This window comes from Chiloscyllium plagiosum, unplaced genomic scaffold (assembly GCF_037043375.1).
Source record: "Chiloscyllium plagiosum isolate Xiang-an unplaced genomic scaffold, Cpla_swu_hap1 HiC_scaffold_16, whole genome shotgun sequence".
NCBI lineage: Eukaryota > Metazoa > Chordata > Chondrichthyes > Orectolobiformes > Hemiscylliidae > Chiloscyllium > Chiloscyllium plagiosum.
Genome location: NW_028270154.1, coordinates 6,086,278 through 6,112,229, shown reverse-complemented (window position 1 = coordinate 6,112,229; position 25,952 = coordinate 6,086,278). Strand labels below are relative to the sequence as shown.

The following is a 25,952-nucleotide window of genomic DNA, read 5'->3' as shown; positions in this document are numbered from 1 at the left end:
TGTAGCGCTCTCCACATCTCAAATGACTGGTTTTGTTCCATATGACAGATTATCCGTATAAACTTTGCAAAAGTCTGAGGAATCAGCTCCCACTAAGAAAACCCAAAAGTGAGGTCAATAGCTCTCCCCTGTTAGACTTGAGATCATCTGTATCTGTGCTGTAATATGGTGACATCAATCACACTATATTGCTGAAGAAAATGGCAGGCAAAACCTGTAAACGATTCAGCGTAAATGGGACATTACCTAATGGATACTGCAAGGAACATACAAAGACTGGCAGAGACAAAGGGTGATGATTTAACGGAGAGGATTTTGTTCAGGTTCAAAACCAAGTGAATGAAGCCCCAGTGATTTATGATGTCTCCTGAACACTCTTGATTCAATTACCACGGTGATTCTCACAGTCAGCCATCGATTATCCAGCATTCAACCACCAAGAAAACAAACTGCTTGGTGTCACTACGGTCACCACCAGTCACTGTGCACTTTAATCTTTCATATTTTTTCATTTCTGTTGAGCCTTCTTCACTGTATTTGGGATGAGGAGGGGATTTGAACTGAAAAATAGGAAGGTTTCATTTCGGCTACACCAGGGAGACTGTATCTGGTGAACTACATACAATATTGACCATCTTATTAAGGCAGGCTATAAATATTTTGGAAGCTGTTCAGATAAGATTTTGAGGACAATTTTTAATAGGCAGCTGATAGAATCATATTGAAGGGGCCCTTCCACTCATCTGCGTATAGTCTCACTCGTATATCACCAAATCTTTTCTCGTCCTACTGTCGAATACTACACCGATAGTATTGAATGGCATTTCTAGTGAACATCTAAGTACCGCTTAAAGGTTGTGAAGTTCCCTACTTCAACTATCCTCCCAGGCACTGCATTCCAGATGCTTGTGATAAAGGTTTGGATAGACTAGGCTTGTATTTGCTAGGGTTTAGAATTCCCACAGTGTGGAACCAGGCCCCTAGGTCCACTGAGTCCACACCAACCATCCAAAGAGCAGCTAATCCTCTAGGGGTGGTCGCACCAAGAGTCTCCATAACTGAAGCTCAACCTATTCACTCCTGTCCTCAAATTCTTGTGCGATAAAGACCGACATGACATTTGTCTTCTGAATTGCCTGCTGCAACTGCATGTCAAATTTCAGTGATTCGTGAACACAAACTTCCACACTAGTGTTTCTTTAGGCATGATCGATTCCCAATCTCTCACCATTAAAGAAGGACCGATATGCTACCTACTGTGTTGATAACCTCACAACTCTGCACAGATTGTATTCCATTTGTTGTGCTATTACCTTGGTGCTCAACCTATTTAAACCCCCATGACACCTCTTCACACCATCCTCACAACACATATCTATTGCTTTTATACTTGTAGTGTTAAACAGATTTTTCTGTGGCTTCGTATCACTTTCCCTAAATGGTGTGGACCTACTCTCAGAAAAGCCATAGGAAGTAGCTTTGATAAATCTGTTTAAATAACAAAACCCCCATAAGTGGTAAAAAATGTCACTTATATGTTCAAAACATAGTCCATGAATGCATTGCCTGAAATTGTGGGTTTCCCACCTGCAATTTGCCTTGCGCTGTCTGTAAGACATGGAATAAAACATGGGTTAAAAGGAAGAATCTGACAAAGGACAAGAAAGTTGAATAATAATGGAAGGGAAGGAGCCGATAATGGTAGTGAAGGAGGAGAGAAAATTTCAAGGAACTAGTGAATGATATTGAAATGCAATGTTGAAGACTGGAGGAAGTAGAATTGGATATCAGGAAGTCTCGATTGCGCATGTGTTACTGCCTCATAAAAAAGTCACATGACACCAGGTTATAGTGCAAAAGGTTTATTTGAAATCACAAACTTTCAGAGTGCTGTCGTTCATCAGGTGAGGTGAAGATTTCACCTGATGAAGGAGCAGCGCTTTGAAAGCTTGTGATTTCAAATAAACCTATTGGACTATAACCTGGTGTCATGTGACTTCTGACTTTGTCCACCCCAGTCCAACACCGGCATCTCCACATCTTGCTTCAAAAAAGAAAAAGTGAAATTCTACATTGTAGCACAGGTGCAGGACAAACTGTGCAGTTCAATTCTCCGTGCCACAGAACATCAATTACTATCCAAGGTATCCTGAGACCAAACTCTTGAAACAGCACTCAGAGTTAAACAGACAATCTTCCAGCACCTGTCTATTTAAGAGTTTCATATATTAGAGTTGTTATGAAGCGTGTATATTTATTAAAGAATGATGGATGATCCAAGTTATTTTTATTAAACAATAATGACAAATGCTCTGAGGCATTACCTTGATGTAATAATGATTGAGAATCTATGCCTTATTGTCTGGGCTAAGTGGCTGATTATAATACCATATTACAATGATCAGAAATAATCCACAAATTTCCATTCATTATTACTTAACTGTGAATTTTTATAGCAAGGCTAGGATGCAATGATTGCAAAACCATCATCACCATTCAAAACCTACTGAGACACAGTTGTCTAAACCATTCAAGGACAACAGTTACATAGGAATAAAAATACAGGAGGAGACATTCAGCCTCTTGAAATCAGAAGACCATGAGGAATAGGAACAGTAATAGGCCATTCGACTCCTCTGTTATTCAATAAGATTATGGCAGATCCAACACTCCTCATGTCCACTTTCCTATTCTTTCCTTATAACCCTTGATTCCATTAATGATCAAAAATCTATCTCCCTCAGAAACAAGATCATGGTTGATTTGTGACCTAACCTCATATAGTGGCCTTTGGTCCATATCCCTTAAAAACTTTGCTTAACAAAAAAAAGTGCCTATTTCAGATTAAAAATGAATAACAATTCCAGCATCCACTGTCATTTGTGGAAGAGAGTCCCAAACCTCTCCTACCCTCTTGGTGCAGAATTGTATTTTGTTGGTACAAATATGGAACTGGATTCTTGACTCAAAGTTGCTGACTGATGTTTCTAAACTGTGGAATTATATCCAAAATGTTTCTATGTTAACTATGCCCAATGGCACGTGGAATATCTACATTTCCGACACCTGTATCTTCATTTGTCTTCACTCTCATCATCCACTGCCTCAAGTTTCCCTATTCCCAATTGTCCCTGCACTTCCCAGAGTCAACGTAACCCAGTGCCTTCCCAGGCCGCACCAGGAATGACTTGGTTCCACTTTCAACAACAATAACTTATCGTGCTGTTAATGTAATAAAACAGCTCAAGCTACTTTGCAATAACATTACGGCACAAAACATGGCCCTGAGTCACCTAAGGAGACATGAGGACCGATGGTTAATGGCTTGGTTAAAGAGTTGAAATCTCAGAACAATTTTGAAGGAGGCAAAGAATAGCGGGTGGGCAGTGGGGGCGGGGGGAGGGGGGGGGGGGTGTAGGGAAGTGGGGGGGGGGGGGGGGGGGATGAAAGATTTAAAAAGGACCTAAGGAACAACTTTTCTATACAGAGGGTAGTGAGTATATGGAATGAACTGCCAGAAGAAGTGATAGATGCAGGTATGGGTGCAACATTTTAAAGACATTTGGACAGTTACATGAATAGGAAACGTTTCAAGGGATATAGATACAGGCAATTGGACTAGGTTCATCTGGGAAACCTGGTCAGCATGGATGAGTTGGTCTGAAGGGTCTGTTTCCACACTGTGTGACTCTATGACTTTATGAGAGGTAGGCAAGCAATTTCAGAACTTGGGACCAATGCAACGGAAAGCTTATGGCCCTATGAAGGAACCATAGGGCCATTTATGGCATGGAAAGGGTCAATTGGCACACCATGCCCATGCCTGTGCCAAATGCCAGCCCAATTTCCTTCCAAAATCATTCACTGTTTTTGTATCTACCACCTTCATGGAGGATATGTTCCATATCAATATCATTTGCTGCATAAAAATAAGGTCTTCCTCACAATTCCCTCGAATCTCCTCCCCAAAATCTTGAGCTTGTATCCCCTGGCCCTTGAAGCATCAGCTAATGGGGAGAGCTTTATTTCTTATTTACATTATCTAAGCTCTTTTATAATTATAGTTAGGTATAGGCTTGAGACCAGAACTAGAGGAATGCATTGTTATGAAGTTGTAGAGGTGTACTGTATCTTTAAAAGAGTTGAAAAGCTAGCAAGGACTGACAAAGCACACAAAGGCCTGAAAAAAATAAGATTGTAACACTTGGGAAACAAATAGCAGCAGTTGAGTTGCCATGAAACAAAAACGAATTCAAATTTGGCCAATCAATTTAAATTATGCCCCAAAGATACCAAAATCCAATCAAATTTGAATTTAGTATTTTGATAATATTAAAACCAATGAAATAATCTGATGTTTTGGTATCTAAAAACCGGACATTTTGAACAGTTAGAAGGAGAATTGCCAAGGACATCCACAAGCATAGACTGTTAGTTGAAGAGCTCTTTGAAAGGTACCTGTCCATGAGACGTTTGCGGAGCAGAACTTTGAAACCAACCTAGAGAAAATGTGCAGAGAAAAGTCTACAAAGGAGAATCAACAAAGGTGACTGGTTTTTTGAAACAAGTTGTTTTTTTGTATATCTTGATCAGGACTTTTTATTGGAACAGTATTGTAGAGAGGGAGGTAAAAGATAGGTTTAAGAAAAAGGAGTTGTAATTAGTTGTTGGTTTTAATATTCTCTGTTGGCCTTAAAGAATAAAATTGTGAATTTTTACTTTAAATAGTGACCTCTAGGATAGTTCTTTGCCTCTCAAATTTTAACAGCAGCATGAGATGAACCTTTCTGTGTGGCTGGTTTAAATTAGCAGACATTGTGAAGGGTTGTGAGGCTGGAGGGAAGCATTGAGATAATGTAATGACCATTATATTTTACTTTTCTGTATTTTGATTATGGACTAGCTTGGGAAAAGGACTGTTTGACATCTCATAGACAGTGGAAAGGATTGCTGCGCTTTATAAAAGTTACCTGACACTCATTGTAAGCATAGTTTACACTGCTGCTTGTGCGAGCAGTGAGATGTGGAGCCGAAGAGTTTCTGATGAGATGGATCCAAGAGGTGTACATGAATGGAAATTCAGCCAGAGAAAAAGCAGCTGATTTTTCTGACTATTTAATGATGACTAAAACCTTCCTCCTGCCAACAACTCCCAGGTAACTGAACAGCTTGTGGGTGTGAATGATTGGTCAGAAGTCATTGGACCTCTGAGAAGGAAGGAGCTGTTTTTTCTTCTGCAGTAAAAAAAGTACCTGAAGTCTGAAAAAAATATATTATTTTGCCTCATCATTTGCTGTAAGCCTCTGGTATTTAATGAACAAGTCAGAGACTTGTTGAGTGTCAACCAGGAGTTGAGTGTCTCCTGTTACCAAGTGTAATTACTTGTAGAAGGAACATTGGGAACAGCATGTTCTGATGAGCCAAAATGACCACCTTATTAAACAGGAACCTTTTCTTTCCCCCCTCACAGATGTTGGTGTCACTTTACCCAGCCACAGACTCCAGAGGGCAGGTAAGAGTCAACAACATTGCTGTGGGCCTGGAGTCACATGTTGGCCAAACCCAATAAGGATGACTGGTTTCTGTCACTGAAGTGTATCAGTGACACCAGATGGGTCTTTCCTCCTAACTGTAGTTTTATGACCATCTTTAAATATTTTAATTATTGAATTTAAAGTCTACCATCTGCCATGGTAGGATTTGAACATAGATCCCTGGAACATTACTTGGGTCTGTGGTATGATAGTTTAGCAATAACACCTCCGCAATGCACTGCAGTCCTAATCTTCCCCTCTATCCATAACACCCATTGTCATTGTGCCTGTCTGTATGTGTGTGTAGGAGGAGATTTATAAGGAGGCAAGAATTTAACAAAGAATTATCTGTCAAAGGTTCATAGTTGTTTACCTGTAGCTTGACATTAATTTACTTGTCAGAAATTGTTATTCTTGTTAAATTTAGAAACCTGATCTCTGCTCACCTGGATCCAAAAGGTACATAAACTGGGGAGAAAAACAGAAATGGCTGGAAAAGCTGAACAGGTCTGGCAGCATCTGTGGAGAGAAATCAGAGTGAATGTTTTGGGTTGAGTGACCCTTCCTCAGAGCGGTTTCTGCTCTTCTCTTGATGGTTTTAAACTTCTTGAGCATTGTTGCCAAATACCATTCCTTAACTATTTGATTTAATTTGATTCATTTTGATTTGATTTGTTTCATGTAACATATATTTTATTACAAAATACAGTGAAAAATGTAATGTTTAGTGTCACCATTCTCCAGAGACATCTTAAAATATGGAGAAATAAGCTAAAACATAGAATGTAATGGCACAAAAATGCAGTAACGAAGAAAAAATGTTTGTTTGAGTTTTAAGACAAAAAGTAGCCTGCTTGATTGACACCAGATCCACAAACATTCATTTCTTAATCATCCACATGTGTGCCATCTGCAAAGATGTATTAGAAAAATTTACCAAGGCTCCTCAGACAGCACCAAAATCTCTGACCAGATAGAAACAACAGAACATTTTTCTTTTCTGGAAACCTTGCTGCTATTGTTAGAGATCCAAGGTTCCTTAGACAACACCTTCCAAACACAAGACCACTTCCATCCAGAGGGACAAATGCAGCAGGTGATACAGTCATAGAGTCATAAAGATGTACAGCACAGAAACAGACTCTTCAGTCCAAATTGTCCATGCTGACCAGGTATCCCAACCTAATCTTGTCCCATTTGCCAGCACTTGGCCATTATTCCTCTAAACCCTTCCTATTCATATACCCATCCAGATGCCTTTTAAATATGGCCTTCACCACTTCCTCTGGCAGTTCATTCCATACATACACCACCCTCTGTGTGAAAAAGTTGCCTCTTAGGTCCCTGTTAAATCTTCCTCTCTCACTTTAAACCTATTCTGCAGGGTGGCTCAGTGGTTAACACTGCTGCCTCACAGCACCAGGGATCCACGTTTGATGCCATCCTCGGGCAACTGTCTGTGTGGAGTTTGCACAATCTCCCCGTGTCTGCGTGGGTTTCCTCTTGGTGCTCTGGTTTCCTCCCACAGTCCAAAAATGTGCAGGATAGGTGGATTGGACATGCTAAATTGCCCATAGTGTTCAGAGACGTGTAGATTAGATGCGTTAGTCAGGGGTAAATGTAGGGTAATGGGTCTGGGTGGGATACTCTTTGAAGGGGCAGTGTGGATTTCTTGGGCTGAAGGGCCTGTTTCCACACTGTAGGAATTCTAATTCTAAAAATTGTAATTCTATGCCCTCTAGTTCTGGACTCCCCCACCCCAGGGAAAAGACCTTATCTATTTACCCTATCCATGCCCCTCATGATTTTATAAACCTCCATTAGGTACCTGTAAGCCTCCGATGTTCCAGGGAAAACAGCCCCAGCCTATTCAACTAGGTAAAAACATTGACTGCAGATGTTGGAAACCAGATTCTAGATTAGAGTGGTGCTGGAAAAGCACAGCAGTTCAGACAGCATGTCCTCGGATGCTGTCTGAACTGCTGTGCTTTTCCAGCATCACTCTAATCTAGAACCAACCTATTCAACCTCTCCCTCTAGCTCAAACCCTCCAACCCTGGCAACATCTTTGCCAATCTTTTCTGAACACTTTCAAGTTCCACAACATCCTCCCTGTAGGAGGGAGACCAGAATTGCACACAATATTCCAAAAGTGACCTAATCAATGCCCTGTACAGCCACAACATGATCACACGTGGAACACCGTCCCATGCTTTCCCCCTCCAAACCACTCACCGTCGTATCTTGGAAATATATCACTGTTTCTTCAGCGTCATTGAAGAAGATGGGGAAGTTCTCCTTAGAAAGAAGAAAGCCAAGAGTAGACATGATTGTGGTTTCAAACTCGCGAATGGGCTAGACTGGTTAGATAGAGAGAAGCTGTTCCCACTCATAAAAGAGAAAAAGAGAAAGAAAATAACAAGAACAAGAAAAAGCAACAATACTTTAAAGTGATACGTAAATAAAGTAAGGATGGTGTCAGAAAGAAAGATCAGACAGCGAGGGTGTGGAATGCACTGCCTGGAAATGTGGTGGAGGTGGGTTAAATTCAACCATTCAAAAGGGAACTGGATTATTATTTGAATAGAAATGCTGGACAAGAGTATGGGGATAAAGAAAGAGATTGGCATTAGATAATGGATCGATGATGGGCCAAATGGCCCCGTTCTTCACTGTTACAATTCTGTGAGTCTGTGGTTCAAAATATTGGAACTCCCTCCCTGTTGTCCTTGTACCTAGAACACACAGGCTGCAGCAGTTTGAGTAGGCAGCTCACTGGGACCCTGTCGGGGGACAGCCAGGACTGGGCAATAAATGCTGCTAGAGCCAGTAATGCCCATGTCCTGTGGTTTAGTTAAAATAATTCAGCAACTGAACAAGTATTGAAGGAGGATTTCCAAATTTCAGAAAGGGTGATAGATTCACAAAGAGGTACAGTACAGACACAGACATTATATCCAACTGATTCATGCTGATGAGATATTTTTAATTAACGTCATCTCATTTGTCAGCAGTTGGCCTTTTGGAATTTACTTGGCAAGCCACAAATAGAATAAAACCTGGCTGATACAACTGCACAGCCCTCTTCAGGAAACAAGAGTAAATGGACATCGGAGTTCATTCTAAGAAAAATAAACAAACAGTGAAATTCCCAGCTGACCTCAGAGAAACCTGTGTGGGCAAGATCACAGCACAGGAATAGATAAGCGTAACCTTACTGAGTTTCTTTTGTGAATCTACAGTAGTGATTTGAGTGGGGTTTTCTTGATTATATATTGTTATTGAGATCTGTCTCTTGATTAATCTTTAAAAATGTAAGACATAGGTCTTAAGTTAGCCTGGAGCAATAGGTTTTAGAACAGTAAAGCTATTTTCTTGCTCTCTTCATCAGGAAATAGTGATGGGGGTGAGATAAGGGGGCTGAGAGATAAATGGGAGGAGTGTGGGGCTGGAGAAGGGAGCTGGGAATTGGTAGATGAAGATGGGGGTGAAGGAGATAGGTTAGAGAGGAGGCTGGGAGAATTGGTGGGAAGAAAGATGGACAGGTAGGACAATTTAAGAGAGCGGTGCGGAGTTGGAAGGTTGGACCGAGGATAAGGTGGGAGGAGGGGAAATGGGGAAACTGGTGAAATCAGCATTGATGCCATGTGGTTGGAGGGTCCCAAGGCAGAAGATGAGGCGTTCTTCCTCCAGGCGTCGGGTGGCTAGAATTTGGCAGCGGAGGAGACCCAGGACTTGCATGCCCTTGGCGGAATGGGAGGGGCAATTAAAGGGCGATGGGGTTGATTGGTGCATGTGTCCCAGAGATGTTCTCTGAAATATTCTGCAAGTTGGCATCATGTCTCCCCAATGTAAAGGAGACCACATCAAGAGCAATGGACACAGCGGATAACATGTGTGGAAGGCCAGGTAAACCTCTGTCATATGTGGAAGGATCCTTTGGGGCCTTGGACTGAGGTGATGGTGGAGGTGTGGGCTCAGACTTTGCTCTTCTTGTGATGGCAGGAAAAGGTGCCGAGAGGGGTGAGTGGGTTGGTGGGGGGGCATGGACCTAACAAAGTAATTGCGGAGGGAATGGTCTCTCTGAAACGCAGGTAGGGGTGGGGAGGGAAATATACCTCCGGTGTGGGGTCTGTTTATAGGTGGTGAAAATGGCTGAAGATAATGTGGTGTATATGGAGGTTGGTGGGGTGGAAGGTGAGGATGGGGGGTTCTGTCCTTGTTGTGGTTGGAGAGATGGGGGTTTCATGGGTGGAGTTGCAGGAAATGGAGGAGATATGCTGTGGGGCATTGTTGACCACGTGGGCAGGGTAATTGTGGTCTTTGAAGAAGGAGGTCATCTGGTATGTTCTGTGGTGGAATTGAATCTTCTGATGCAATGGAGGTGGAGGAATTGGGAATAAGGGATGGAATTTGCACAGTAAGTGGGGTGGGAGGAGGTGTAGTCCAGGTAGCTATGGGGGTTGGTGAGTTAACATCCCTTACCAGCCACCACCAGTATGGCAAGCGATGACGTCACTTCTGCCCCGCTGGCCCATGCACCGCAGCCAATACTGCCTCTGTGGTATGGTCCAATCAATCTGAGACTGGTATGGTTGGGAAAAAGAGTAAGTCAAACAGATCAGGAACTGGGGATTTATCCATCTTTATACGTTTTAAGACATCCATCACCTTCTCCTCTGTAATAGGGAAATTTTTGAAGATGTCACCATCTATTTCCCCACATTCCATATCTCCCATGTCCCTCTCCACATTAAACACTGATGCAAAAGGCTCTTTAGTATCTCCCCCATCTCCTGCGGTTCCACACATAGGCTACCTTGTTGATCTTTGAGGGATCCTATTCTCTCCCTAGCTACACTTTTGTCCTTCATGTGTTTATAATTATCCAACATGGAAACAGACCCTTTGGTCCAACTTTTCCATGCCAACCAGATATCCGAAATTAATGTGGCCCCATTTGCCAGCATTTGGTCCGTATCTAAACCCTTTTCCTTACCACCTTTCTTAAATAGCCAATCTGCCAGCACCTTGCCTGATGATGATACAACTAGAACTCTGTGGGAAGCTAGGGAAGTAATTGCTGGGACCCTTGCTGAGGTATTTGTATTAGTGATAGTCACAGGTGAGGTGCCTGAGGAACCGAGGTTGGCTGACATGGTGCTTCTAATTAAGAAAGGCAGTAATAAGGAAAAACTATAGACTGGTGAGGTTGACGTCAATGGTGGGCAATTGTTGGAGGGAGTCCTGATGGACAGAATTTGCATGTTTTTGAAAATTTGCATGATTCCTGAAGAAGGGCATGTGCCCGAAACGTCGAATCTTCTGTTCCCTAGATGCTGCCTGACCTGCTGTGCTGTTCCAGCAATAAAGTTTCAGCATGTTTTTGAAAAGGCAAGGATTGATTAGGGATAGGCGAAACTGGGTACTGCAGATGCTGGAGATTAGAGTCAAGATTAGACAAGTGCTGGAAAAGCACAGCAGGTCAGGCAGCATCTGAGGAGCAGGAAAATCGATGTTTCGGGCAACAGCCCTTCATCAGGAAGGGATTAGGGGTAGTCAACATGGCTTTGTGCGTGGGAAATCATGTCTAATGAACTTGATTGAATTTTTTGAAGAAGTAACAAAAAGGGTTGATGAGGGCAGCGCGGTTAACGTGATCTATAAGGACTTCGTAAGGAGTTAGACAAGGTTCCTCATGGGAGACTGGTTAGCAAGATTAGATCACATGGAATACAGGGAGAATTAGCCATTTGGATAGAGAACTGACTCGAAGGTAGAAGACAGAGGGTGGTGGTGGAGGATTGTTTTTCCAATTGGAGGCCTGTGACAGTGGACTACCACAAGGATCGGTGCTGGGTCCTCTGTTTTCATCTTTTATATAAATAATTTCGATGTGAGCATAAGAGGCATAATTAGTAAGTTTACCGATGACACCAATATTGGAGGTGCAGCAAACACCAAAGAATACAACAGGATCTTGATCAGATGGGCCAATGGGCCGAGGAGTGGCAGATGGAGTTTAATTTAGATAAATGTGAGGTGCTGCATTTTGGAAAAAAACAAATCAAAGCAGGACTTATGCACTCAATGATAAGGTTCTGGGGAGTGTTGCTGATCAAAAAGACCTTGGAGTGCCAGTTCATTGTTCCTTCAAAGTGGGGTCACAGGTAGGTAGGATAGTGAAGAAGGCACTTGGCATGTTTGCCTTTGTTGGTCAATGCATCGAGTATAGGAATTGGGAGGTCATGTTGCAGCAGTACAGGACATTGGTTAGGCCACTTTTGGAATATTACGTGTAATTCTGCTCTCCTTGCTAAAGGAAGAATGTTGTGAAACTTGAAAGAGTTCAGAAAAGATGAACAACATTGTTGCCAGGATTGGAGGGTTTGAGCTATAAGGAGAGGCTGAATGGACTGGGGCTATTTTCCCTGGAGTGTTGGAGGTTGAGGAGTGACCTTATAGAAGTTTTTAAAATATTGAGGGGGTATGGATGGGGTAAATGGACATGGTCATTTCCTGGTGTGGGGAAGTCCAAAACTAGAGGGTATAGGTTTAAGGGGAGAGGGGAAAAATTTAAAAGGGACCTAGGGGGTAAATTTTTCACACAGAGGGTGGTGCGTGTATGGATTAAGCTGCCAGAAGAAGTGGTGGAGGCCTTTTACAATTACAACATTTAAGAGGATGGGAATATGAATAGGAAGAGTTAAGAGGGATATTGGCCAAGTGCTGGCAAATGGGACTAGATTAGGTTGGGATATCTGGGGCATGAATGAGTTTGACCAGTGGGTCTGTTTCTGTGCTGTACATCTCTATGACTCTATGACTCTAAGTTAGTCTTTTCACAACAAGACCCACTCATTGGGGTTTGTGTTATGTTCAGCTTAAAATTGAGGTTGTAAAGCCTGCGCAGTGCATCTCCTTTCAATATTTTCAACGAGTCCAAAATGCTTACTGTCAGTGCTGTAATTTTTATGAGGTGAATCTTCAAACTGAAATTATAAAGTTTCACAGCACTCTCACTACAGGAGCAGAAAAACATTACTGTCAGATAGAACTAATGTTTGAAGCTATATTTCACATTGTATCACTCAACCTGGTTTGATGAATTCCTCCACTGTGTTTAAGTGTGCATTAAATCCAAATGTAGATATACCATGCAAACTTTGCAAATGGCTAATGCTCTCTAAATCTGATGATTTACTTAAAAGAAAGGTTGCCTGAAGATCTCTTACTTTAGCTCTCTTGAAACAATGATAATAACTCATGACAGAGAGACAACTTAAGAATGGCAGGTTACAGCAGAAGCGAAACCTTAAAAATAATTATCTCCTTTCTTATTTTTCATTCACAACTGCATTTGCTAGAGACAGATCAACAACTGTCCTGACCACTATGTGTGGAAACAAAGCTATTTTCTAATCAAACTAAACTGAAGAAAAAGCGACAAATTGTGAAACTTATTAAAATCTCATTGAATCTAAACTCTTGGTTGAATTTGAAGTAATGTTACTCTCTCACCTCTGAGCTGATTACTTTCTGGACATTTGAACACAGACTCCTGGTTGACACTTGCGCACTTTTGTTACTTCTTCAAAAAATTCAATCAAGTTCATTAGACATGATTTCCCATGTCTAATGAACTTGTGCAAGCAACACAGAGATATGCACAGACACATAAACACACACATGTACGTGCATAAATGCACACACACATACACACATGCACAGATACACAGAACACACATACACATGCACAGATACACAGATACATATACAAGCACAGATACACAGACACACACACATACATGTGCACGTATGTGCTAAGGGAGAAAATAATTGATTATTCCCTAGAGAGAATTATTTTGGGGAAAAAATATTTTTGGCCAAAAATGGTTAGTTCTTGAGGGAACTGCAGTAGTGTAGAATATTCATATGGCTGTCGGGCTGGAATTCTGATGCATATGGACAGGTCACTAGACATGTGCAGTTGTCCCTGGGGTGTTGGCAGGTGATCTCCAAGAAGACAATCAGGTTACATTTTGGATTCACAGCCAGGAGGTTTCTGAAATAAGGGAGAGATGGGTTGGGCAGCATTTTCCCTGCCATTTTCAGAGGGAACTCATGTGCCCAGAACATTAGCCTGGAATTCTGTACTATTAGGAGAAAGTGAGGTCTGCAGATGCTGGAGATCAGAGATGGAAATGTGTTGCTGGAAAAGCGCAGCAGGTCAGACAGCATCTAGGGAACAGGAGAATCGACGTTTCGGGCATTAGCCTGAAGAAGGGCTAATGCCCGAAACGTCGATTCTCCTGTTCCCTAGATGCTGCCTGACCTGCTGCGCTTTTCCAGCAACACATTTCCATTCTGTACTATTAGTCAAATGATATTATCACTGCCTCCCCAGGAAGGTAGATAACTACATGTGTGTTTGTTTATTCATCAGAAGACTGAAGCCTATAAATATTTCACTTGTCAGTTTCAATTTTACTGAGAGAATCATTTCTTATGGTATAGACACGGGATTAAAATCACCTTTTCTTTCTTTATTAATCACAGCATGTGGTTGTTATTGGATTGGTTAGAATTTAATTCCAATCCCTAATCACCTCTGAGAGATGGTAGTGAGCTTCTTAAATACAACTGTGTCGCTTGCTCCAGCCCTTTTTATTTCATGGCCAGAATTTTTGCCCACTCCTTATTGCCCATATAGCACTTAAGGGTCAACCACATCACTGTGGGCCTGGAGTCACATGTAGGCTAGACCAGGTAAAGATGGCAGATTTCCTTCCCCAAAGGATATCTGTGAATCCAATGGATTTTTGCAATAATCCAATAGTGTCATTGTCAACATTACTGAGGCAAGCATTTATTTCAGATTTATTTAACTAATAGGTATTCAGTTCCCCTCTTGCTGTGGTAGGATTTAAAGTTCACGTTGTGGGACAATAAATGTGAGGTGTTACATTTTGGGAAAGCAAATCATAGCAGGACTTATTCACTTAATGGTATGGTCCTAAGGAATGTTGCTGAACAAAGAGACCTTGAAGTGCACATTCATAGCTTCTTGAAAGTAGAGTCGCAGGTAGATAGGATAGTAAAGAAGGTGTTTGGTATGCTTTCGTTTATTGGTCAGAGTATTGAGTATAGGACTTGGGAAGTCATGTTGCGGCTGTACAGGACATTGTTGGAATATTGCGTTCATTTCTGGTCTCCTTCCTATTGGAAAGATGTTGTGAAACTTGAAAGTGTTCAGAAAAGAACAAGGATGTTGCCAGGGTTGGAGGGTTTGAGCTACAGGGAGGAGGTGAGTAGGCTGGGGCTGTTTTCCTTGAAGTTTCAGAGGCTGGAAGATGACCTTATAGATTTTTATAAAATCATGAAGGGCATGGGTAGGATAAAAAGACAAGGTCTTTTCCCTGGGGTGAGGGAGTCTAAGACTAGAGGGCACAGGTTTAGGGTGAGAGGGGAAAGATATAAAAGAGACCTAAGGGACAACTTTTTCACACAGAGGGTGGTGCGTGTATGGAATGAGCTACCAGAGGAAGTGGTGGAGGCTGGTACAATTGCAACATTTAAAAGGCATCTAGATGGGAAAATGAATAGGAAGGGTTTCGAGAGATACAGGTCAAATACTGGCAAGTGGGACTAGATTAGGATATTATATCTGGTTGGCATGGACGGGTTGGACCAAAGGGTCTGTTTCCATGCTGTACATCACGATGACTCTAATTCTAGATTGAGCAGACCGAGCATATAACTATGACGTCATCAAATTTCTCCAGCTCTGTAGTCATACAGTGGTTCAAATAACCAAAGGGAAAACAAATTAATGTGAGGATCTGAAAAACACTTACAAATTATTGGCATTTGAATAGAGGTAAAATAATGCGGTTGCTGGAGAAATACTGCTTTGAAACAGAAATAGAAACAGATCAGATGGGCCAGTCGGCCGAGGAGTGGCAGATGCAACTTAATTTAGATTAATATGAGGTGCTACATTTTGGAAAGATAAATCAGGGCAAAACTTATACAGTAAATGGTAAGACCCTGGGGAGTGTTGCTGAACAAAGACATCTTTGGAATACAGGTTCATAGTTCCTTGAAAGTGGAGTTACAGGTAGATAGGATAGTGAAGGAGGCGTTTGATATACTTTCTTTTATTGGTCAGAGCATTGAGCATCAGAGTTGGGAGGTCATGTTGCAGCTGTATTGGACATTGGTTAGGCCACTGTTGGAATATTGCGTGTAATTCTGGTCTCCTTCCCATTGGAAAGATGTTGTGAAACTTGAAAAGGTTCAGAAAAGATTTACAAGGATGTTGCCAGGGTTGGAGGGTTTGAGCTATAGGGAGACGGTGAACAGGCTGGGGCTGTTTTCCCTGGAGCATCGGAGGCTGAGGGGTGACCTTATAGAGGTTTACAAAATTATGAGGGGCATAGATAGGATAAATAGGCAAAGTCTTTTCCCTGGGGTCAGGGAGTCTAGAACTAGAGGGCATAGGTTTAGGGTGAGAGGGAAAAGATATAAAAGAGACCTAAGGGGCAACTTTTTTCATGCAGATGCTGGTGTGTGTATGGAATAAGCTGCCAGAGGAAGTGGTGAAGACTGGTAGAATTACAACATTTAAAAGGCATCTGAATGGGTATATGCATAGGAAGGGTTTAGAGAGATATAGACCAGGTGCTGGCAAATGGGACTAGATTAATTTAGAATATCTGGTCGGCATGGACGATTGGCAGTGAAGGGTCTGTTTCCGTGCTGTTCATCTCTATGACTCTATCACTATAAAATTTGACAAAACTCAGCAGCTTCTGTGGAGAGAGAAACCGAGGTAGTGTTCCTCGTCTCATAGGAGTCTTCTTTGGAACTCAAAGATGTTGATGAATAGATTCCTTTTGATACTTTTAACAATGAGGAAGCAAGAGAGTGGGTGGCATCGAGGCCAATGCGAAAGACAAAGGTTTCTCATTAGTGGAGATAGATAAAAATAAGGTAAAAAGGTGTGTAAATTAAGGTGCAAAAGTGAATGAATTAGCCCTTGCTACTAACTCAAGATTAGAGTACTGGAAAAGCACAGCAGGTCAAGCAGCATCCAAGGAGCAGGAAAATTGACGTTTCGGCAGGAGTTCTTCATCAGGGCTCCTGTCTGAAACGTTGATTTTCCTGCTCCTCGGATGCTGCCTGACCTGCTGTGCTTCTCCAGCACCACTCTAATCTAGACTCTGATCTCCAGCATCTGCAGTCCCCACTTTCACCTTGCTTCTAACTGTCAGACAAACTAGATACAAGCACTCTGGTGTCAGAGCAATGGATGGGGGTATGGGTGACAAAAAGAATATTAACAGCTATTAATCTAAAAACACTCACTTTTTGATGGAAGGAAAGGGAGGGAAGTGGAGAGTGAGAGACAAATGCTCTACTCCTTTATTTCACATCTGTCTGGATCTCCTGCAGTCCAGACAGATTTGGGATGATATCATGTTGTTTTTTCATCAGATACATCATTATTCTGTAAAAGTCAATCAGACAGAAAAGCGAAAGTGCTCATTTCTAAGAAGATACAAGCGCCTGCTGTCTGTTGATGCAGCATTGAGTGATTGATTGTTGTCAGAAGCTGAAAGGGGAAAGTTATTCTGGTGTGATCCAATATATTAACCGGCCGTGCCTCCATAACTCTTCAGCCTGGGGCCATTCTCTGCAGCCTTTGATCTGATTTTTCTTATTCAGAAGCCTGAGGATGCTGTTATAGTTCAATATCAAGGTTAACAATCTATTCAGTGACTTCCGCTGACACAGTGGGAGCTTTAAGGTGTGTATCTTTAGGAGCTGGAGTCCAGTGTGTGGGACAGTGGTTCGATTCGGATGGTTACCAATTGTGATTCAGGAGGTGCAAGTTGCCACATCTTCTGAGAAGAGTACAGCACAGGAACAGGCCCTTCGGCCTTCCGAGCCTGTGCCAAACACCATGCCCTAACTAAACTAAACCATCTGTCCTTATTCCAATCCATATCCCTCTATTCCCTTCTTATTCATGTAACTGTCTGGATGTCTCTTAAATGTTGTTTACGTGCCTGCTTCCCATGTCTTCTGGCAGTGTGTTCCAGGCTCCTACCACTTTCTGTGTGAAAAACATTCCTCACACATCGCCATTAAACTTTCCCACCCCTCACCTTGAACCTGTGGCACCTTGTAATTGAAACTTCAAACTGGGATAAAGTCTCTGACTATGCACCCTATCCATGCCTCTCATAATTGTGTAGACTCTCTATCAGGTCTCCTGTCAGCTACCATCTTGTCCAGTGAAAACAATCTTTCCTTATAGCCCAATGCCCTCAAGACCAGAAAATAGAACATAGAACATAGAACATTACAGCACAGTACAGGCCCTTCAATCCTCAAAGTTACGCCGACCTGTGGAACCAACCTGAAGCCCATCTATCCTACACTATTCCATTTTCATCCATATGTTTATCCAATGACCATTTAAATGCCCTTAAAGTTGGCGAGTCGACTACTGTTGCAGGCAGGGCATTCCACACCCCTACTACTCTCTGGGTAAAGAACCTATCTCTGACATCTGTCCTATATCTATTACATCTCAACTTAAAGCAATATCCCCTCGTCTAGCAATCACCATCCAAGGAAAAAAGGCTCTCACTGTTCCATCTAAACCTCAGATTATCTTATACGTCTCAATTAAGACTGGAGGCCTGTGACCAGTGGAGTGCCACAAGGATAGATGCTGGGTCGTCTACTTTTGTCATTTACATAAATGATTTGGATGTGAGCATAAGAGGTACAGTTAGTAAGTTTGCAGATGACACCAAAATTGGAGATGTAGTGGACAGCGAAGAGGGTTACCTCAGATTACAACAGGATCTTGACCAGATGGGCCCATGGGCTGAGAAGTGGCAGATGGAGTTTAATTTAGATAAATGTGAGTGCTGCATTTTGGGAAAGCAAATCTTAGCAGGACTTATACACTTAATGGTAATGTCCTAGGGAGTGTTGCTGAACAAAGAAACCTTGGAATGCAGGTTCATAGCTCCTTGAAAGTGGAGTTGCAGATAGATAGGATAGTGAAGAAGGCGTTTGGTATGCTCTCCTTTATTGGCCAGAGTATTGAGTATAGGAGTTGGGAGGTCATGTTGCGGCTGTACAGGACATTGGTTCGGCCACTGTTGGAATTTGGCATGCAATTCTGGTCTCCTTCCTATCGGACAGATGTTGTGAAACTTGAAAGGGATCAGAAAAGATTTACAAGGATGTTGCCAGGGTTGGAGGATTTGAGCTACAGGGAGAGGCTGAACAGGCTGGGGCTGTTTTCCCTAGAGCGTTGGAGGCTGAGACCTTATAGAGGTTTACAAAATTATGAGGGGCATGGATAGGATAAATAGACAAAATCTTTTCCCTGGGTGGGGGAGTCCAGAATTAGAGGGCATAGGTTTAGGGTGAGAGGGGAAAGATATATAAGAGACTTAAGGGGCAACTTTTTCACACAGAGGGTGGTACATGTATGGAATGAGCTGCCAGAGGAAATGGTGGAGGCTGGTACAATGGCAACACTTAAGTGGCATTTGGATGGGTATATGAATAGGAAGGGTTTGGAGGGATATGGGCTGGGTGCTGGCAGGTGGGACTAGATTGGGTTGGGATATCTGGTTGGCATGGATGGGTTGGACTGAAGGGTCTGTTTCCGTGCTGTACATCTCTATGACTCTATGACTTTATAAGTCACCTCTCAACCTTCTCTCTAATGAAAGCAGCCTCCAGTCCTTCAGCCTTTCCTGATAAGATCTTCCCTCCATACCAGGCAACAGCCTAGTAAATCGCCTCTGAACCTTTCCAAAACTTCCACATCCTCCCTGTAATGCAGTGATCAGAACTGTACACAGTACTCCAATTGCGGCTCCACCAGAGCTTTGTACAGTTGCAAAAATGAAAAAAAATAGAAAAATAGAAAAATAACTAACACACCGTACGCCTTCTTAGCAATGTCCTGGTGGACCTTCTCCGTACTCTCTCCAAAGCATTCACATCCCCTGGTAGTGCGGTGTCCAAAACTTCACACAATATTCCAAATGTGGCCTAACGAGGGTTTTATATCGCTGCAACATGGTTTGCCAACTCCTGTACTGCATGCTCTGGCTGGTGAGGGCATGCATGCCATTTATCCTCTTAATCGTCTTGGCCACCAGTGTTGCCACATTTAGGGCACTGTGGACCTGCACTTCCAGATCCTTCTGTATGTTCATGTTCCTAAGGGGTCTGCCCTTTACAGTACAATTCACACCTAAATTTGATCCTCCAAATTGCATCACCTCGCACTTGTCTGGATTAAACTCCATCTGCCATTTCTGTGCCGAAATCGCCAGTCTATCCATATCCTGTTGTACCTTCCCAGACTCCTCTTGGAAGGATCAAAGGGGGTTGCCCAGAACTTTTGGGAGGAGGTCGGTTGAAACCAGTCAGGCTCAGCTACCAGGGTGCGTGTTGACCAGGGCAGAGCTAGGAGGCATGCCATTGAGAGGTAGGGCTGTCGTCTCTCACCCGTAGGGTGTGGAATGTATCCCAGTTGGCACTGAAGGATTTCAGAGGTCTGGGTGGGATCTTGTTTCCACTCCCTGACTCAGTGGGAGCGCTGTAGCAGCTGTCAGCTGCTGGAGGATGAGCATATCTGCTCAGGTATTAGGTTCAGTGTGTGTAAACTCAAAAGGCACTTGAGGGTGTATTCATCACAACAAACTAGATTTAATCCTCATGACCTCCCGGGGGTGGGTATCTGCCTCATTAGTGTAGCAGTTCAGGCAAAGCCTTTCACAATGATGTACTTTCTATCTCTAAAACTGTGTGGCAAATGTTAGTATCTGACCCTTTCACATACCCCTCTGTGGCCACTGGGTCATTCTGCTCACACGAGGTCACGACTTAATGGAGAGAATCTGTTGTGAGTGCCCTCTTCTTTTTCCAAGCCATCCTATCGGTAATTTATGGCGTCAACAAGGAGTCAGTGAATTCCAATCTGCGGGCAAGAGAAGAAAAGGAGTCGAAGTTATATTGTCACGAACAGCAATAATGCTTCGACATAAGGTGCTGAAATAACTGCTATTGACCTTAAACTGAACCTGAACAAAGACATAAATACCATTTGCAGAGTACAAGTGATTTTTTAAAGGGAAACTATGACAGGTTGTAAAGGTCATTTTTAAGCAAATGTCACTACAATCTCACTGGCTAAAAGTTTTGAACATCGATTAACCCTTTGTTAACTGAAACCCATGGCTGGAGAAGTTGTAAGATCACAGTCTGTTGTATAACTGTACACATTTTCAGCCTGTTGTGTTAATCTCAGCTGTCTCCTGCAGTTTATTTCCATATCACATAGAAAAGAAAGATTTATAGGTATACTCTAACTGAGTTAGAAAGTTCTAGAGCAGCAGTATCAAAGTAAATAAATTAATTAACAGCACAAATACAGGTTAATGGGTATGATCTTACAGCCATTACAGAGACATCGTAAACAACAAGAGCAAAGCCGGGAACTAAATATTCAAGGACTTGTGACTTTTCAAAAGGACAGGTGTTATTAGTATCAGATTGAATAGGTACAATAGCTAGAAATGATCTTGGATTGTAACACACAGAATCTATATAGATTGTGATAAAAAAGAACAAAGGCAAGAAGATGCTGCTGGGAATAGCCCCTACACTGGTCTAAAATCAAAGAATAAATCAGGAGATAATAAGGACATGTAAAAATGGCAGCAAATTAATCATGGGTGACTTAAATCTTCATCTAATTTGGGCAGAGTTACTGTGAGGAACGATTGATAGAAAATATTTGTTAGAGTTTCATGGAACTTTGTGTATCAAACCAGGGCTAAAGTTATTTTAGATCTGATGTGGAAGTGTCAATGTTGGTCTGGGGTGGGCAATGTCCGAAGTCACATGACATCAAGTTAGCATCCAACAGGTTTATTTGGAAGCACTAGCTTTCGGAGCGCTGCTCCTTCATCAGGTAGCTAGTGGAGCAGAATCATAGGACATAGAATGTATAGAAAAATAGAATTTACGATAAATTCTGTGTCTTATGATCCTACCCTACTAGCTGCCTGACAAAGGAGCAGCATCCTGAAAGCTAGTGCTTCCAAATAAACCTGTTGGACTCTAACCTGTTGTCATGTGACCTCTGACTTTGCCCACCCCAGACTAACACCAACACTTCCACATCGGAGCTGAAATGTGACTGCTTATGACTTGGTGTAAATATTTGGGAGTTGGTTACCAGTAAACTCCATTGGCTGGGATCGAACATTGTGACCAAGTTTGGTCAATTCATTGGCTGAGTGCCAGAGAAGCTTCTGGAAGAGTGAGCACACCTTGGGAAATAACTTATCCGCACAAAATATTTTGCAAGAGCGACCAATCAGGATCCAGACTTGAGAGCGCGTGCCTTGAAGTAATCGTCACAGAGGCAAAGAATCAGAGGAAAAGCTGGCCACTTTATCCAAATTGAAGTAATTTTTGTTTCAAGTCAAACTTATAAATTTACTGTTAGAGTTTAGTGTGTAGTAAGTTACAGTCAGGTAATCTGAGAAGCAGGAGAATCGACGTTTCTGGCATAAGTCCTTCTTCAGGAATGATGAAGTGCTTTTGCCCGAAACATCGATTCTCCTGCTCCTCAGATGCTGATTGACCTGCTGTGCTTTTCTGTCAACATGCTCTCGACTCTGATCTCCAGCATCTGCAGGCCCCACTTTCTCCTACAGTAAGGTAAAGTCAAGTTATGGAAAGTGAGTTAAAATGGAAGTTAGCTGAAGTAAGAAGTAAGTATTGCAACAAATGTAAGTTTTATTTTGAGTATTGGTACCTAAAATGTTAAATATAGAAAGATTTGCTTAATTAATGTTTGAACCAACTCCCCGTCTTCTGACTATCACACAAGGGAAGAATATTTGGGTAAAAGGCTTGAGTATTCCTTTCTGGTAACATTAGTTTGGGAATGGTGAAAATCCAGTGTTTACTAAGTTTCTTGCCACTGCCAGGATTAGATTAAATGCCCTACGGTATGGAAACAGGCCCTTAGGCCAAACAAGTCCACACTGACCCTTCCGAACAGTAACACACCTAAACCCAATTCCCTCAGACTAATGCACCTAACACTATGGGCAATTTAGAATGGCCAATTCACCTAATCTATACATCCTTGAATTATGGGAGGAAACCCACACATACATGGGGAGAATGTGCAAACTCCACACAGACAGTCACCCAAGGTGGGAATTGAAGCCAGATCCCTGGCACTATGAGGTAGCAGTGCTAACCACTGTGCCACCCTAGATAGCTAAAGAGCTACAAAAAAAAAAATTACCTTATTCTTGATGGGCTGAATGGTCTACTTCTGTTCTGAGACCCTGCAGTGCCAGAATATCCCAAAACAATTTAAGGGAGAAGATGTATTTTTGTTGATAGAGAATTTCATGTCTTCAGGACATCCCAAAGTAATTTGGAATCATAGAACATAAAACATAGAACATAGAACAGTACAGCACAGAACAGGCCCTTCAGCCCACGATGTTGTGCCGACCATTGATCCTCATGGTTGCACCCTCAAATTTCTGTGACCATATGCATGTCCAGCAGTCTCTTAAATGTCCCCAATGACCTTGCTTCCACAACTGCTGCTGGCAACGCATTCCATGCTCTCACAACTCTCTGTGTAAAGAACCTGCCTCTGCAATGACATCCCCTCTATATTTTCCTCCAACCAGCTTAAAACTATGACCCTCGTGTTAGCCATTTCTGCTCTGGGAAATAGTCTCTGGCTATCGACTCTATCTATGCCTCTCATTATCTTGTATACCTCAATTAGGTCCCCTCTCCTCCTCCTTTTCTCCAGTGAAAAAAGTCCAAGCTCAGTCAACCTCTCTTCATAAGATAAACCCTCCAGTCCAGGTAGCATCTTGGTAAACCTCCTCTGAACCCTCTCCAAAGCATCCAATCAATTAAATATTTATGCCATGCAGTTATTGCTGTAACTTAGGAAGCATCTCATCCAATTTATGTACACGAGGCCTCCCAGATATGAATGAAGTTGATGATCAGGTCTGATGGAAGGGTACAAACCTGAAAGGTTGAATGAAACTTTGTTGAGGTATCACGGGCCTCACCTGCAGTCTGAGTGTCAGCAAGAGATACCCACAGACTCTTTCAGGACAGGCCCCAAGGGACCACAGTCTATCAGGCAGTGGTAAGGCCAGCACTTGGCCTATTGCTACAGTCAAGACCCCATCCAATTAGAGCTGCCATCTGACCAGAGGCCCACTGGAGTCCCGTGATCACAAAGTTTCAGGATCAAAAGGAAAAGGTGTAAAAAGTTGGCAGGATAGTGGGGAGTTGGGATGGTTGGATCTGGGTTGTTGGTTGTGCTGAATGTGGGGGAAACGGAGCTGAGTGAGAGGCACATTTGCCATCTTCGCCCCCCAACCTGTTGTCCAGTCATGATTACCTTTGATCAAAGGACCCCCACCACAAAGTGCCTATCTGCCTGCAGCGTGCATACACACATTCATACATATAGATACTCACCAATTCAAAACTGAAACAGCTGCCTTGCCATGTTTTAAAATATTTCCCTCAGTGTCTGTCCCTCCCACCAACCTGTCCCTTAATCTGATTGTCTTATTTATTGCAATAGAGCAAAGAATGTGAAGGCTGGAAATCTGAAACCTTGTTCCCTTATACATTGTAGCCAGCTTTATCTTCATACCCTCAACACTGCACTCATTCGAGATTAGAAATGGTGTGCAAGGATAGGTTGAAGAGGCAAGAGGCATTGGCTAATAGGGCTAGCATTGGTGTGATGGGTGAAATGCCCTCTTTCCATGCCATGACAGTTTTGTAGACTGTTATTGTGCATGATACTCAGTGCAGCTGTGTTAATGCCGATGCCAATGGGTTAAGAAATGAAATGGTTCTTAAATGGCCAGTTAATGTCCCCATTGACAGTGGCTGGAGGGGGCAGGGGGTGTTAGTGGTGGTAAAGATGAATCTCCCTGTTTACAATTTATTTCCTATGGAGACACGGAGGGATAGGGTTTCTGTGTAATTGATAGTGGGAGGCAATAGCTCGTGATATTATCACTGAAGAATCAACTCAGATAATGTTCTGGGTCTTGGGCCTGAATCCTGCCATGGCAGATGATGGAATTTGAGTTCAAATTTTTAAAAGAATGTAGAATTCAGAGTCTAATAATGACATGAATTCATTGTCGACTATCAGGAAGAATCCATTTGGTTCACTAAAGTCCTTGAGGGAAGGTAACTGCCACCCTCACCTGGTCTGGCCTACATGTGACTCCAGACCCACAGCAATGTGATTGACTCTTAACTGTCCTCTGGGTAATTAGGGATGGGCAATAATGCTGGCCTGGCCAGCAACACTCTCATCTTGGGAACGAATAAAAACAGTTGCCCTTCCCTCTCCCAAGCCTGTCACCTCCATGAACAGAAAATGATACCCATTAATTCCGTTTCCATCTCCACGGATGCTGCCTGACCTCAAAACATATCCAGAACTTTCTGGTCTTATCAAATGACCAGATGCGTTATTTCACAGCGGTAATGTTTATGGGATAAATATTGGTTAGGGCATGAGGGAGAATTCTCTCCAGATAGTGAGGGTATGTGGCGTTTCTATTTCTGTCCAGAACAGCGGGCAGCTGGAATCTTGTTTTAATATTGCACTTGAAGAATGTGTAATGCCTTTGCACACAATTTGTGATTGCAATGGTTGTGCGATTCTTCACGGGTATCTTTGCAATGGCTCTGTTCATCATTGATGAAAGCAATGTGACATAGATAAATTATCATGATTGCAATCTGCATCAGTGTCGTCTCTTTTCATCATGTGGAGCAAAACACACAATTGATTACCTGCTTAGTGCTGAGAACTGAAGGCAGACCATCTCTTTCAGACATTGGACTTGCACTTGATACGGAGGAATCAAAAGTATTCATTCATTCATTCACTTTTCCATTAGTCATAAATTATTTATCATTGTACAATGACAAGAAATGATAAAGACCTTTGATAAGCTGTTCTGAAAATAATCTGCTTATTGTTCAGAAACTGAAACAGAAAATTGTTTTTCAAATAAATGCGGCATATTCCAAATTGGGGATAAATAATTGCACAATTGATTTGACCAATTTTTTCCAAATTACAACATGAATGCATTGGTAACAACAGATATCGCTCTGAGATTGCAGCCGCTCAGTCCAATTTTCAAATGCCAGATCACAGTTATAGTGCTGATGCTGTTCCGCTTTCTGTTCAGGGAGCACTGTCTGTGTGTGACCAGAAGATCAGAAGAAATAGGAAAAGGAGTAGGCCATTCGGCCCCTCCAGCTTGC

General features: G+C 42.4%; 1 long non-coding RNA gene across 2 annotated transcripts in view; it reads left to right on the top strand.

Annotated features, from left to right (window-relative positions):
• LOC122556875 (uncharacterized) overlaps nucleotides 1-25,952 on the top strand; it is a 191,304-nt gene that overhangs the window by 110,771 nt on the left and 54,581 nt on the right. The window contains exon 3 of one of the 2 annotated variants that reach the window (XR_006313679.2): nucleotides 5,471-5,512. The exons of the other annotated variant lie outside the window; for it this stretch is intronic. This is a non-coding gene — a long non-coding RNA (uncharacterized LOC122556875). Of the gene's footprint in view, nucleotides 1-5,470; nucleotides 5,513-25,952 lie in introns of those variants that run through there. 2 annotated transcript variants of the gene reach the window in all.